Genomic DNA, 16,774 nt, shown 5'->3' with positions numbered 1-16,774 from the left:
CACTCTTATTAGGGATTTCTGGACCCAAGGGTAGGTAGGATGATGACCATGTCCAGCTTGAAGCAGCTAGAGGAGCATGAGACCTTCGCCCATTGTCCTTTATAAGATTATAAAGGGTCTTAATATCTAAGAGGGAAGGATTGTTATTTTTTATTCTTAAAGTCATTAATTATTTATTAAAGGGGGAAGAAGGATAAAAAGAATACATAGAAGGGTGAAGCAGGAGAACTTGTACGTACGAGCCATGGGTATGGACTTGGGGGCGGATTGCTGGGGCGGGGGTGCTGGGTGGAGGGGAGTAAAGGGGAAAAAGTTGGAACTATTGTAACCATATCATATCAAAACACTGCTTCAAGGACATCGATCAGAAGCCCAGTGCCCGCATGATCCAGGAGCGCCGCCGGTTGGAAGTGGGCAGGTTCTCATCACTAGGGCTCCCGCGATGTATGATGGCTGAATCCCCATGTGGCAGTGGCGATGAGTTCAGCCAACAGCTGGCCAGGATGTTGTCCTGGGCCTGGGCCGCACAGATACATACGGAGGCTTCTGGGTCGTGTCTCAAGTTTTTCAGAGCTGAGTCATGGGAAGGAAAGGGGCCACTTGTGAAGACCAGGTCTCCACATGGGTCTCACACCTTACCTTCCTTCTCACTTCCATGACATGGCTTCGGCACCCTTTGTTCAACCTCCCCTCATCTTACCTTCCTCTCAGCTTCTTCAATGCCTGAAGCAAAACCTGCCTCCTCCAGGAAGTCTTCTTGGAGTGCCCCAGCCTACCTTCAGTTTTCCCATCAGCTTTCCCAGTTACAAAATTAATATTCCCCTTTTAAGAGTCTGAAGTGCTTGCCCTGAACTAAGTGATTTTGAGTCTGGTTCTCTGAGTCTGGTTTCTTAGACTATAAGCTCCCTTAGGATGGGGCTATGTCCTCTGTCTTGGCGACTCCATGGTACATAACATGTACTCATCTGCATAAAGACTTAACACAACTGAATTGAGCTGAGGACCGTTCCCTTGGGACTTATCCCTTCCCTCTTCTATGACCCACTGTGGGCCTACGCATTCTCTCACTGGCCCCTGAAATCTCACCAACGCAGAGCACAACTTACCGGCTTTAACTTCATGCAGATGCTCTTCCGTCATTACGATCTTCATGAAGGGGACCAGGGACCCTTGAGCATAATCCGAGAGGTGAGCATATCTACCTCCTTACTCTGACCCCACCCCCATCCCACCCTCGGACCAGACCTCCTCAGAGAAACTCTCCCTTACCCTTCTCCAGCCTTGCAAATGGGGACACAAAAGGAGAACTTCATTCTGACCCTGCAGCAGAGGCCCTGGGAGAGGTGGCAGGCTCAAAGGGCAGGGATGGCACCAGGACAGGGGCAGGATGTGGGCTGTAGCCAACTCTGACAGACAGCCCCAGGCAGTCACTTAGTCAGACTGGCCCTTAGTATCCTCACCTGAGACTGGAGGCGGTGCTGCCCCAGCTGCCCCTTCTCTGGGGAGTTTGAACCACAATAACATGAAAGACACCAAGTGCCTGGTATACCCTCCAGGCAGGCAGTTGGCAGGGCCCATGGAGGGGCTGAGACCCAGCTCCTCAGCGATGTTGCTTAGCCCTCCCCTGCCCCCAGCCTGCATGCCTGGCTCCCAAAGTGCCACCAGATCCTTAAATGGCCTATACCTCTTGCAAGGCCCTTCCTACACTTTCTTACCTGGCTAATTCCTATTTATTTTTGAATATTCAGCTCAACATAGTTGCTCCTCCAGGAAATCGTTCCTGCCCCTGCCCCCAAGCTAGGTTAAATGCTTCTCTGGGTTCCCAGAGTCCCTGTGAGTCTCTCTCTATCTGTATATGGCCTGTTGTATTTTACATGTGACTTATGACTCTCCCATCAGACCAGGGGTTTCTTCAGCTTAAACTCCCTGGGGGAGAGGGAGGGCAGTCTCCAAGGATCCTAGAGCATGAGCACAATTGTATGCAGATATGCATTTTCCTAGAATAGGTGTTCCTAACTTTCTTCAGAGTCTCACAAAAGATCGGTCACCCATGGAGGCTGGAGTCCTGCCCCACAGTGGGGGCTGTCTGTGGGCAAGGCTGGCATTGCTCAACTCTGTTCCCCTAGCACAGCGCCTGGCAGAGAGGAGACTCCCGCGGTGTTAAACACCAACACTTTTAGAAGTGATTAATTTGGAACAAGATTTAGGAAGTAATGTCACTCCCCGGGAGAAGCTGCCTCTGAACAGGCCCCCACATTCTGAGGGCTCCCCCAGTCCAGGCATGACTCCTCTGTCCCATCACTGATCATGTGAACGGCATCACCCCCTGAAGGGTTCTTTGTTTCCCTGGACTAAGCATAGTGACTGACACAGAATAGAGGGTCAACCACCATTTGCTAAACAAACCACCGAAGGGATCCACGGATGGATGGATGGATAAAAAACTGCAACTGATTTGAGGAAAGTCAAGGAAACATCACTTTACAAAGTACAGGGCTGGGAGCATCATCCTCTCTAAGCCTCTTTGCAGCAGGGCTTCCTGGTCTTCGGTGAAGGGTGTGTAATTATTTTGTGGGGAGCGGGAGTATAGCTGGGAGAAGACATACCCAGCATGTCATCAGACGGGTCCCGCAGGGGATTCTGGGTGAGGGGACTCTGCTATTTGTTTTTTCCACACAGAGACAGAGCCTGGCACTGTGGTGAGAATGAAGGTAACTAACACTGAGTGAGCACCTTGACGTGCCAGGCTTCACGTTAAAAAAAAAAAAAATTCTTGTCTAGTCTGTGAAACAGGAGTTGCTCCCCATCTCACAGGTGAGAAAACTGAGCTCAAAGAGGGGGCATCATGGAGCTGAGATTCGACGTCACTTTTCCACGTCCACAGTGGCAGGTCCCCGCTGTGCCTGGGCCCAGGCTGCACTCCAGGGGGAACTGTTCTGCTATGTATAGTTGTCAAGGTTCTGACCTGCACAAGGACTCCAGGCTGAATCCAGCCTGTGGTCCACGCAGTGATCTCAGAGGAGAGAAGACCTTTCTAATTTGCACCACAACTATCTGCTAACCAACCCTCAAACCCCAGGGGAGGCACCCATCCAGGTGCCCAAAGGGCTGGCAGCTTCCTTCCACGTTGGAGATTGTGCAGAGCCCCAGGAGCAGCACTAGTGCCCGGGTAGGTTACCTATGAACATGACGGAGGACTTCCGGAGAGAGGCTCGGGAATTCTTGGCATACTCCAGGCTCTGGTTGAGAAATGTGAAGGCGCTGTCTCGGTGGGTGTTCACCTGGGACAAAGAGAACCCCCAAAGTGCTGAGCCCTCATGAGAACTAATTACTCATCCACTCCTCCCGAAGCTGGGAATGGTGACTGTCAGGCAGCCAAGCCCTGGCCTCTTGCCTCCTGAAAATCTCTGCCTGAGCCCCCAGAGGCCAGGCCTCATCTCCTGGCAGATTACAAAAATCACTTTTGTGGTCTTTCTGCCTTGAGTGTCTCCTCTTCCAACCCACCCCCCTGCTGCAGCTGGAAGGAAAATTCTAAAATGCAAGTCCATTCAGAGGTGAGGATGCACATGACGTACAAGGGACATGATCGATAAGGAGAAAGATCTGACCAGGGTGAAGGATTCAAGTTGCAGAGCAGGTGGGAATAAACTGGAAAGTGAGGAAGTTCTTAAAGGCCCTTAAAAGCCAAGCAGGCAGAGGGCTGACTTATGCTTTAGAAAATAGGAAGCCAGCATTCATTCATTTTTTTTCTTATTTTTAGATTTTATTTATTACTTTTAGAGAGAGGGGGAGGAAGGGAGAAAGAGGGAGGAAAACATCAACATATGGTTGCTGCTCATGCGCCCCCAACCAGGGACCTGGCCTGCAACTCATGCATGTGCCCTGACCAGGAATTGAACCAGAGGCCCTTTAGTTTGCAGGTGAGCGCTCAATCGGCTAAGCCACACAAGCCAGGGCCCAACATTCATTCTTGATAAGGTGATGGCAAAGCAATAATTTGGGCAAAATAATCTGACAGTGGGGCTTGGGATGAATTTGATCAAGTAGAAACTAGGGGGCAGACATCTTGCTAAGAGGCTGTTGTGGGAAATGAAGAGAAATCTGATCTGATCACTCCCCTGTTGACAATCTCCACATCAGGGAGTGAACTCCTGGGCATGACGCAAAGCCTTTATGATCATGTTCCTTGTCGGCCTCAACTTCCGCACTGCCTTCACCTGCCATGCACATTATGCTCCAGTCCCAGGATGTAGCCCAGTTCTCCTCAGATCTGTGCCTGATACAAGCAGTTGCTCCTAACTGTAGCGCCCTTCCCTCTCTTCATCTGAGGAATTGCCTCTCATCCCTTGAGGCTCAGCTCAGAAGCCAGCTCCTCCCTGAAGCTCCCGCAAACCTCAGGCAGAGCTGATCCCAGCACCTGTGATGTTTCTGCAGCATCTTGCACAATCTTTGTCACAGCACCTATGACATTGTGTTGTAATTATTTATACCCGTTTCCTCCACTGGATCCTAAGCTCCCCAGAGAGAAGGAGCCATCTCACTGCACTCAGGGCCTCAGTGCCCTGCACAGGACTTGGCATGCTGCAGGTGCCCAGAAACTGTTGGATGATGGATGGATGAGTGAGTGAGTGAATGAATGAATTGATGACTAGGTTCCCAACCCCTTCCTAAACCAAACGGTAGAACTTAACCTTCGCGTGAGCAAAACTAGGGACAGAGAATCCTGCAGAGTCACAAGCTGGCAGCCCACGGGCCATAAGTGACCAGCCGAGTGGTGACCCACACAGTGTTTTAAGCAAGCTAAACTGATTACTGATTAATGTCTTATAAAAATCTGGGTTTCACTCTGGCCAAGTAGCTCAACTGGTTAAAATGTCTTCCCAATATGGCAAGGTTATGGGTCAGATCCCTGGTCAGGGCATATACAAGAATCAACCAATGAATGCATCAATTAGTGGAACAATAAATCAATGTTTCTCTCTCTAATAATAAAAAAAAAAAAATCTGGGTTTCTAGCTTCTGTTGTGAAGGCGAGGACCTGGCAAGAGTGGCTGCACAGTGAGTTGGAGCACTCCACTCGGGCTTTCAGCAGGGACTGGGCCCTGCAGGCTGCCACAGGCACTACCGCTGCCACGTCACTCGTGATCATGTCTGCCCAAGTCCCTGGGCACTGCAAGTATGTGAATTAGCGCCCTGGCCAAGCACTTCCTCCAGGGCGTTTTCTCTCTGTGTAAAATGATGGTAACGATATCAGACACTGGGTGAGGAGATTTTGAGCCTTCCTGAGAATGGTGGTCCTGAAACATCTTCCCAATCTGATATTTTGTATATATTTGTTAGGTTGGTATGGGGAATACTGACATGCTCGGTCCAAATCTCCCTTTGGGTTTGAAAAATGCATTCTCCCAGCTATGGAGATTGCTTTGGCTGAAGAAAACCGTTAACCCAAGGTCACATCCCTTCCCAGGGGGGCTGGCGGCCAGAGACAGGCAGGATGTAAAGATATGACCCCCGACTCCAATTTGGGGAATCTCACGAAGTGCTGGCTGAGGCCTCCCTGCAACCACGAGGAGGCTTGACTGCTCTACCACTCCTGCTCCTCGCTTTCCCTTCTGCAGGTGTTAACCCCAAGGGTGCACCCTCTTAAACCCTGTGCGTGCTAATCTGTCTTAGAGTCTGCATCCAGGGGAACCCTGCCCATGACAACAGGGAGGGTAAATGAGACCAGATGGCAAAGCTTCCTAAATGTTATGCAGAGGTACTGGGCCATATCCAGCACTTTACTACCTTAGGATGTTCTCAGGTGTTACCTAGAAAAGGGGTTCTGTGTGGTCAGATAAGTTTGGAAAACCGTAAATTAAACAGCCATGAAACGTGCCCTTAGCACGGAACATCTCAGAGACTTCAAAGAGCTGATGGTGCTGCAAATACCCAAGAGGAAGATGACAATGCAGTGTTTCCCAAACCTAGTTTGGGACGTCTGAGAACGTCCTTTCTCCCCAGTAGGGCATATCCTATAGAACTGGTGTCATAGCCCTGGCTGCTGCGGCTCACTTGGTTGGAGCATCATCTCATAAACCAAGAGATCTCGGGTTCTATTCCCAGTCAGTGTACGTGCCTAGGTCTGGGGGCCGGGCCTGTCAGGGTGCATACAAGAGGCAACTGATCGATGTTTCTCTCTCACATCGATGTTCCTCTCCCTCTCTCTCTCTCCCCCTCCCTTCCCTTCTCTCTAAAAACCAATAAGCATGTCCTCAGGTAAGGATAAAAAGAAACAAAAGAATTGTTGTCACAGACAAGACACTCTGGGAATTCCTGTTGTAGAAAAGGGAGCCGGTAAAGCCCTTTCAGCAAGATAAACAGATGTGTGTTTTCACCAGACCACTCTGGTGGCCTGAGTGGGGAATGGATTGGAAAGGTGAGATTAAAAGCTGGGAGACCCACTGGAGGGCTAGACCCAAGTCCTAGCTGAGAGACATCCATGACCTGAACTAAAGGCAGTGACAGTGGGGGTGGAGAGGGAAAATCAGATTCAGACGTATTTAAGATATTTAAGATTGATCCAGTGTGGAAGGTGAGGGAGATGAAGGCGTCTAGGCCGATTCTGGGTTTCAGCTTTGGGGCTCAAGAGGGACAGAGCAGAATTGCAACAGGAAGTCATAAGTTTGGAAGAGACATGCTGAGCTTGCAGTGCGTGTGGTTCAGTTTGGGGGTTGTGTCTGGTAAACCCCTGGAAAGGGAACACTAGGAGTAAGGAGAGAAGTTAGAGACCTAGATGAACATTCAGGAGCCAACAACTCATGGGTGCTATTGGAATTTCCAGTCAAGATGTAAAAAGAAAGAAGAGGAAAGGAAAGAACTGCCCACCTCCAACATACTCATAAGGAACCACTGGCGTCTTGGAAGCACTCACAAGGTAGTTGCAAATCTTGGCCACCGTCCGTTGCTGGCTGTCCCAGGGCTTCCGGCTATAAGCTCTTTTTGGCAAGTCCCACGCCATGAAGCAAGAACAGCGGGACAGGGTCTTCACGCAGCACTGAGGACCAACAGAAAGAGAATACCAGAGCTGTGGAGTTCCGGGACAGCCAGAACATGTTCCAGAAGAAAGTCGTGTGAAACGGCACTTTGGAAAATCAATTCCTATTTGAAGTGGACAAGCGCAGCTGGTGTTTGGAAGAGGAATCCTGACACAGGTGCTTTCGGAAAACAGACTTCTCACCAGAGTGGTTAGTGACTCCGGATCAGTTTCCATAGAGGGAGAGGCACCCGCAGGGCCAGGGGCCTGCGCACACTCACCGGGCCCACCTTGGTGTTGCCCTCTTGCATGGTCAGCAGCAGGGGAACCAAGGCGCTGATCAGCTGTTCCTCCATGGCAGGGGTGCGGGGCGACGACCGCAGCTTCCGGACCACCTTGCCGTACAGCTTGATGCAGGAGGAGCGCACGTCTTCTCGTGACTGGGAGAGACGTGGAGGCTCAGGCACGCTCCCTCCTCCAGGAGGCAGCCTGGGCCTCTGCGCCTCACAGGGACACACCACGGCCTTCCTTCCACTCGTTCTGAGTGGCCCTCCAGGCACAGGAGGCACAGAGACAGAGAAGAGCAGAGGCCCCCTGGTGGGCCTGATCTGGGGCTGGTGTCTCCCTGCTGGAGCCCAGGTCTGGAGCTCCTCCCGCTCTTCCCAGCCAGGCCTCCTGCTCACCCAAAACATGTCTTAGAGTCAAGTGGGAAAATGAGCCCTCTGCCTGGACCAATAAGAAATGCACCTCCTGTAGGTGGACCAATAGCAATGAAGCAAGTCACTGGGAGACCTGATTATAAAAGAAGAGCTCCCTCCATGCGAGACAATTAGAAAAGGACCTTTCTATGCAGACCTATTACAAAAAGATGTAGACAAGTTGGAATGATGAATGAGGTACCCCTTCCCCTGGGCTGACTTGGCCCTGCCCACTTGGCACTGCCCAGGTGCCAGTGGGCCATGGAGGTATTGCAACCTGCAGGGAAGTAAAGAACCATCCTCTATAGCCAACTCCCACCCCTCCCACCCACACCCAAGGGGGTCCCTTACATCACTGAAGTGTGGCAGCAGGATCTGCAGCAGCTCCACATAGGCTGAGCTGTCATTCAGTTTCTTGTGGTCCAGCCCCTTGAAGATGGTCTTGAGGTTTTCGCCTGCCTCCATCAACAGCAGCCCATCCACATTCTTCAGAGCCTTCACCATGAAGGGCAGAAGAGCCTGCACCTTGGTGGTCTGTGGGGCAGGAGCATTTGGGATGGGGCCTCCTACTTGGGCTAACAGGTGGGAGACCCAGCCTCTGCTTCACCGAGAAGAACTCAGTGCAACAAGGCTCACTTCCAGGCCTTTGCTTCTGCCATCCCTCCGGCCTGGGACACCCTCACTGAAGCTTTTGCTGTCCTCAGAGCCTTCTTTGGCCCTGCCGACTCCTTCCTGGCCTGAATACCCGAAGCACTTGGCTGTCTACTCCCTTCCTTGTATAATTATTAGTTAGCTTTAGAGTCTACATCTTGTCATTTCACCTGCTATATATATATATATATATCATGAGCCGTAACAGTGCTTGGTAGAAAAAAACAAAGCACTTTTAAGAAATGCTAATGATGTCCCAACAATCCTAGCCTTGGTTTCCTAATCTGTAAAGCAGGAATAATTACTGCCATCCCCAGCCCCTCTCACACACACGCTGCCTTTAGGGACATTATGAAAACTCTGGATTACAAACTACTTCAAAACAAATGAAGTATTTAGGGAATTATTAAGGGATACCCATTTTACAGATGGAGCAGCTGAGGAAGGGACAGAAACAGGCTCCGATTCTGATTCTAGCCACCGGCATCTGAAAGTCGATGACAGCAAGCTCCGTCCTTCCTCCAACCCAGAGTCCAGCTGGGCTGGGCTTTCCTCTACCCTTGGCTTACCTTCTCAGTCTTGCGGGCCAGGGTGGCCAGGCCTCGGATGGACAGAACCTTCATGATGGGATCGCGGTGGTTCAGGCCTTCCACCATCCGCCCCAAAGAGTATTTCTCAGGAATCAGCTGCACCTGCTCCATCTGGAGGAGCTAAGGGAGGAACAGTGATTACTCCCTGGACGGAGGGGATAGGCAGTCCTCTGGGTCCCCACGCACTGGTAGCACAGGCCGGATGACCAGGGGCCGGGTGTGGGGCACGAACAATTATTGCCCAGTCAGCAACGTCCAATGCAAGCCACATGTACAGGCCTACACTTCCTAATACCGCATTAAAAGAGTGAAAAGAAATAGGTAACGTTAACTTTACTAATACATATTATTTAACCCAGTATATCCAAACTAGTATCATTTCAGCATGTAATCAATATAAAAATTATTGATATATTTCACACTGAAACTTGGTGTGAATTTTATACCCAAACACATTTCAATTCAGACTGCATTACAAGGGTCACTAGGTCCCATGTGGCTGGTGGCAACCACATTGGACAGTCCAGCTTTGGTTAGTGATAGCCACTGGTCCTCTGTCTCCACCCGGCATTCAGAGGTGATGGCCCTGTGCCCTGTCCTTTCTGCCTACTCTTCCCAGTGAGCCCCCCATTCTCAGAATCTTAACTGCTGTCCCTGGGTAAATAACTCCTAAGTCTGGGCCTCCGGCTCAGCCTCCATCTGGAGCTTCCAATTTGGAAAACCAACAGTTTACCGCACACCTCCACTGGATGTCCAGCACCTCATGTCAGAGTTGAACATGTCACTACCCAGCTCAGAGCCCCCATTCTCCCCCATTGCCTTCCACCATCAACCCTAATTGCTCTGGGGCCCCATTCGTGCCTGCCTGCCCTCTAGCCACACTCACTATCAACCAGCTTCTAAACAAGCTGCGCACCATTCATGGAATGACCCAGACTGTTTTGTCCCTTTAGGGTGGACAGGATGCCCTTCTGCCACAGCAGCCACCTCCGCTCTAGCCCATGCTTACTTTGCGTGACTCCATCTAGAACTCAGCCCCTGAGAAGCCATGTCTGACAGTGCCCCCAAGACTCACCTCGGCAGCTGGCTCCCTTCTCTGGGCCCCCTAGGGCCCTGAACATGGAGACCTTAGGACTCCCCTCTGCTAATGTATCTGCCTGCCCTCTCCCATTGTGGGTTTCCTTGAGGACACAAACGAGTGTTTCTCCTTTGGGTCCCTTTGAGACAGCTGTGTTGTGGCATATGTGCTTAGGGGACACTTGTTGCCTGAAACATGAAATTTGGTTCCTTTCCTCACTAGAATTGCCCTTCCTCCTGTGTCCCCATTGCAGGGTTAGCAATCCCCCCACCCCCAGTTCTTTTCCCAGCCCCAAACCAGGCATCACTCTCATCTCCTTCCTCTCCCTCCACACCCTCCCCACCCACCACAACCACCACTCTTCAATTTCCTCCTAGTTGTCCTCATAAACACTTCTCCTACCTCTTACCTTGCCCTATATCTACTGAGACTAGTGAGACCATGTGTCTGTATAATGAGAAGAGGGAGCTGGGGAGAGGGGCTCCTACCCATCCATACAAGATACTCAGGCCTGCTATGCACCAGGTTCTGTGCTGGGCACTAGAAATACAGGAAAGAGTAAAGATGATGATGATGGTAATAATAGCAACAGAGTTGACTCACAGAGAGCACTTCCTGTGTCCTGGAACTGTTCTGAGTGCTGGATGTAAACTCACTGAATCCTCATCGAAACCTATGAGATCGGCAGTTCATTATCCCCGTATTACAGGTGAGGAAACCGAGGCACAGGCAGGTTCCGTGACTCACCCAAGGTCACAAAGCTCCCTAGAGGAGTTCTCCGGCCATTGGTAGAAGCAAGTACACATACGACACTCACAGCATAGGGGCCTGGGGGGCTAGGGAGGAACATCTGAGCTACATCAAAGTTCCAGAGTGTACGCAGCAGGCCTGGCTCTGGCCAGGAGCAGACCACCACCTCTTCTGGGAAGTCGGAGAGCCTAGGGGAGGACCCTTGCTCCCAGAGGAAGGGCCACTGCTCAGGGTTCCAGGGGAATGCTGAGGAAGATTAAGTCTAGAGTCCTTGACCTTGTGGTGAACACAAGAGCATCCCCCGAGATCTGGCAAGGTCCAACTTTCCACCCCCTCCCCAAAGAAACTGTGTGGCAGCCACTTAAGACTAAGGCTGATTGCAATAGGAGAGCCAGTCATGGAGACGTGGTCTGAAGCTCTCTGGACTTCCTGAGCTGCGTGACCTGGAAAAATGCCCCTAAACTTGCGCCTCACAAGTCTTCCTTTGCAGCACTGCTGTGCAGATTAGAAGGGTAACTAACAAATGAAAGCGGTCAGCACAGGGTTTGGGACATAGTAGGCCCTCAAGAAATGGTATTTTCCCTTTCCACACCGGAACCATGCGGAAAATTAGAAGTAAGACCCATGCTTATCATCCTGGAGGTGATGTTCTGCTGGTGCCTGCAAAGCCAGGCAAAGTGTCCATTCCGACCCTCACTCCTCTATTCAATCTCCCCATCTGGGAGCCCTCTGAGGACTGGGTCTGGGGCTGCAATGCATGGCCCCTGTTCTGCAGACTCGCAGTCCAGAAGAGGACTTCTGCAGAGGCAGAAAATATGCAAGGAGTACGTGGAGTGCCATGCTGCCTCCTGTCCACCTGGCAGACTTTGCTCACCTGTCAAGGCCTGTCTCAAATGGCACCTCCTCCAGGAAGCCTTCCTTAACTGAGCCTCCTGCCTCTTAGCCCCACTGTACAGACCCCGGTGATAGCCCTGACCCGCTCTACGACAATCGGCAAGTCAAAAGAGGCACACAGGGCTAGGTTAAGAGAGTGGGTTTTGCAAGTGTCCGTCAACCGATGAATGGATAAACAAAACATGGTATATACATACTACGAAATATGATTTAGCCTTAAAAAGGAACGAAATTCTACAACATCCGTGAATCTTAAGAACCTTATGTTAAGTACAATATGCCAGATAGTGTAGATTTCACTTGTCCAAAACCTAGAAAAGGCAGATTCACAGAGACAGGAAGTAGAAGGTGGTTCCAGGGGCCAGAGGAGGGGGGATGGGAAGTTTCAGTTTGGGAAGGAAGATGAAAACGTTCTGGAGATGATGGTGGTGATGGCTGCACAACACTACGAATGCACTTAATGCCACTGTGCTGTACAGTTAAAATTATTAAAGCAGTAAGTTTTATGATATACATGGTGGGGCAAAAGTAGGCTTACAGCTGTTCGTATGGAAAATAATACAATAATTAATAAATAATAATACAAAAATAATGTACTCACAAGTGTAAACCTACTCTTGCCCCATGTGTATTTTACCACACGCGTGCACACGCGCGCACACACACACACACATACACACAGTGTTCTAAGAGCTCAGATGTCTGGGTTTGAATGCCGGATCTGCCACTTACAGGCTGCATGGCCTTAGGAAAGTTATTTAAATCTGTGCCTGTTTATTCCTCTGAAATGGGAGATAGAATGGTATCTGCACCACCGGATTGTGTGAGGATTACATGAATCGGTATGTGTAAGGCTCCTAGAATGTGCCTGGAAGGTAGTAAGTGCTCAGTACATGTTCTATTATTATAAGTCAGTCTCCCCTTCTGGGTCTGACCCTATCCATGTCCTGACTCATCTTTCCCCAGCAACCCCTTCCTAGTACCCACACACACACTCACTCAGCTTAGATGTCACTTGCTCAAGGAAGCCCTCCCTGATGAGCCCCATCATAGCACACATCACTCTACAGCACCCCATGTTATAACGGGATGTCCTCTCGCTCCTTTGTTGCACCAAGGATTCATTGAGGGCAGGGCAGAGTCAAACGTATGTTTATAGCTCCAATCTGGTGCTTGGCATACAGAAATGCCCAGCAAAGGATAGCGGTTGCCTGGGGAACAGAAGGGGTCTGAGAAGAGTGGAATGGGGTGAAGGAGTGGAGAGAGGAGGAGAAAAGGGAGGGAAGAAGGAGCTCTTCACATTCAGGAGAACTCATGCTCACGACAGACTGTCAATTGTTAAGTACTACTTGCGCGGGGAAAAAGACCGCTAATGTGAACTGAAGCCTATGCTCAGGGGAAGGCCTGGGAGCAGCCCCATCCTGCACGCGGTGCCCCATTGGTACCTCCACAAAGAAGGCGGTGGCGGTGATCTTGTGCTTCTCATCGCCTCGCTCCAGGAGCGGGATGAGCAGGTAGAGGATGCGGCACAGGTCCTCGCAGGAGCAGTGCACCATGGCCCTGCAGGTGGGGAAGGGGAGCAGTCCCTCAGGCTCTCCGGCCCCAGGGAGGCCTGCTGTGCGGGAGTCTGGCTGAGACACTGCAAACCATGGACAAGACAGGGTCACCTGGGCTTCTGCATTCCCAGGATTTCCCACCTGGACAGGACCTCAGAGGCCATCTAGTTTAACTATTTTGTTTTACAGATGGGGAAACTGAGGCTTAGAGTAGGAATGTGGCTTGCCCAACAGCACAGGGCAAATCAGTAAGACAGCCTGGCTTCAGACTGCCCACTGAACAGGACCACCCCAGGAGGAGGAGGCAGGAAGGAGAGGGTGTGAGGACCCACTCACTAAGCGCCCGGCAGCAGCCAGGTGCTTTCACATTGTTATTGCATTTGATCCTCCCCATTAAGCCTCGAGCAGATTACCATTATTATTATTCCCATTTTCGTAAATAAGGGGACAGGGGCTTCAAGTGTAACCTGCTCAGGATCACAGAACTGGAAAAATGGCAGAGCTGGCACCGCAGACCAGGGCCCCCCACTCCAGCTGCCTTGTTCATTGTACCAAGTCAGTGGTTCTCAAAACGTGGCCCCTCGATCAGCAGTATCAGCATCCCTAGATACGTGTCAAAAATTCACATTCTCGGGCCCCCATCCCAGACCGACTGAATCAGAAACTTGGAGAGTGGGGCCCAGCAATCAGTGTTGCCCTGCTTGCTCAAGTCTGGGGACCACTGCACTATGCTCCATTATCAGTGAACCCAGGAAGTGTGGCAGCTGTGCACAGAGACTGGAGTAAGGCAGCTCGGGTTCAAATCCTGGCCCCACCACTAGCTGTGTGACGTTGGCAAGTCACTTAACTTCTCTGTGCCTTGGTTTCCTCTTTGGGAACACTGGGATAGCAGTAGTACTATTTCATCAGTCGCGGTGAGAATTAAATGGAATAATCCACATACATACAGCTCTTTGCATGGTGCCTCAAGCATAGTAAGTGCTCAATAAATGTGCTTGTATCCTGAGACCCCAAGGAGACCCCATCCTGGGCACTTGGTGCAGGGCTGAGGCAGGCATTCCTGCAGGACCCACATCTTTAAAATCAAGGTGTCTGTCCTCTCCTGACCCCATGGGAGGCTGTGTGTGGTTGCAGGGAAGAGCCCCAGTTGGGGTCAGCAGGTCATTTCCCAGCTTGGCCACTTCCTGGCTGTGTGACCTTTGGGACACAACTGTCCCTCTCTGGCATCGTCCTCTGCATCAGTAATTCCTGCCCCACCAGGCAGCATAACGATAGTAAGAGCTAACCTGTGTGTCTGAGCTCTGACCATATGCCAGGGGCTGTTCCGAGTTCTTTACTTAATCCTCACCCCAAATCTTGGCTCTGGGTCCTATTATTACTTCCTTACTACTGAAGGGAAAGCGGAGACATGGACAGGGATGTAACTTGCCCTGGGTCACACAGATGGGACACAGCAAGCGGGCATTCAGACGTAGGCAGACTACCTCCAAAGCCACACTCTGAACCTCTCAGCCATCCCAACATTTCTGTAGCATTGGGGGTATTAAATTCATGATGCTGTGAGGAAAGGTGCTTTATAAACAACCTAAGTGCTCTGCGGTTGCCAGGTACCGTGGTAAGCAGTTTGCTCTGAAGAGCATGTACCATCGTTCACATCTATATTGTCTATCCACCAAGGCAGACAGGATCTGCTGGTTTTAGAGGAGAGGTGATGGACTGAGGGAAGGGTTTTGCCCAGAGACATGCAAACCCAAGTCTGTCTGAAGATGCTGAGGTCCCTCCCCTCCCTCCAATCCCTGCCTTGGGGGCCCCTGGCCTCACCTAGCCAGCAGGGACACTCCTCGGTGGTGGTCCTCCGCTTGTCCCATGAGCTCCCAGCCGCCCTGCTCATCCAGAAAGGTGGCCTCGGACGAGCAGCCCATCTTCAGCAGCAGGGTTTTCACCACTTTGACCACCCAGCTGCCAAGATAAGGGAGCTGAGACCTCATGTCACCCCGCCCCCAGCAGGCTGGGTCGCCCTCCACCCAGGACTCTCCCACCATCAGCTCCCATCTGGCCAGACAAGCTCCTCTCTGTCATGCTAATCAATAGATAGTGGTGTCCAGTGGATCCACAAAAAGTGGCTTTTTTACAAACAATTTTTAGCTTTGAGAACAAGAAAGTAAACAGAAGCAAGACGTCCCTCTCTTTGGAGCTGCTGCTTTACCCTCTCTTTTCCCCTGAGTTTCTTTACTGAATGGAGAGGTTGGATTGGAGCCTCCCGCCGCCCAGGTCCTGCCTCAACCTTGCCCTCCACCCCCATCAAGCCCATGGCGGGGGGAGCTCCATGGGACAGTCCTTTCTGCTCCTTCACACACAGTCTCCTGTCCAAGCCTGAGTCCTTCATTCGCTCAGGACACTTAAGTAGTGAGTCCCAAGTCTAGGTGCACAACAAAAGTTCCTGGGGAGCCTGCGCAACCCGGGGACTATCAGGCTCGGACGCTGGTCTGTGCTTTGAAGGCCCTGGGTGGGCCTGAGGAGCCCCGGTACGAGGGAGCAGGAGGAGGGCTCCGCCAGGGGCTGTCATCCTCCTGCGTGCCTGCCACGGCCCCGGCTGCTCATGGGAATATCTTGTATATGTGTGTGTCTGGATATGCACGTGTGTAGATCTGTGCATGCGTGTATGAGCCTTTAGTAAAATAAAAACTGACAATGTGTGTAATAAAGTTTACATTTAAACACAGTTTTCCAGAAAGCCAAACCCTTGCTTTAAGAGTTTAAGACACGGTTTTGTGGGCATAGTTCAGCTGATGCCCATGGCTGGTGGTTCTCAGCATCCCGGACAAGGCATCAAAGCATTTTGGAACTCAGGTGATGTTCAGGAATTTGCTCTGAATTTTTCTGTTTGGGGTTTTGTAATGAATATGAGTCCAGTGTAGAAATTCAAGTCATGCAATCCTTGTGCGGATTCTTTGAAACATGTGCTGTCGGGGACAGTCCTTCACCAGCCATGCCGTTAAGAGTTTCTAGTTACACACACACGTGCATACATGCACACACATGCATACACACACACACACACACACACACACACGAGGGGACGGAGTGGGGCAGACCCCAGGTGTTGTTCACCCTAACAGCCGAGGGCTCACCCTCCCCAACTCTCCTATCCACTGTCCTCCCTCTGCCCCTGAAATTCCAGCACTGGCTAAGCTGAGATTTATGCATTTTGTTTAGAGAAGGAAGGTTATACCTTCCAGTTCCAGTATTAGCAGCACCTTTAACTAAAACAGAACGAACCACCTGCGTGTGCTCTCTGTTATGTGTCTCCATGTCCGGTGGCAGTTGGTCGCCTCTCGCTAACTGGTTTGGGGACAGCATTGAGCTCAGGGCTCAGAAGCTCCACAGAAAAGAATGTGACTTAAGAGGTTTCAGACAGTCACAGTAGACCCCTGACCTCATCTGTGCAGCCCACAAAGAATGTAGATTTAGGCCAAAACTTCCAAACACAGAGCTACGTCATTCATAGTTTGTCTTCTCTCACTTCACCACTTTCTCAATAA

The 16,774-nt window shown here is 51.0% G+C and overlaps 1 pseudogene; it reads right to left on the bottom strand.

The window, feature by feature from the left end:
* Nucleotides 1–319: 319 nt before the first annotated feature.
* LOC150016197 (maestro heat-like repeat-containing protein family member 7) overlaps nt 320–16,774 on the bottom strand; it is a 52,054-nt pseudogene continuing 35,599 nt past the window's right edge.

This window comes from Furipterus horrens, unplaced genomic scaffold (assembly GCF_987537825.1).
Source record: "Furipterus horrens unplaced genomic scaffold, mFurHor1.1.pri manual_scaffold_3, whole genome shotgun sequence".
Classification (NCBI taxonomy): Eukaryota; Metazoa; Chordata; class Mammalia; order Chiroptera; family Furipteridae; genus Furipterus; species Furipterus horrens.
This window is presented reverse-complemented; position numbering and strand designations above follow the sequence as displayed.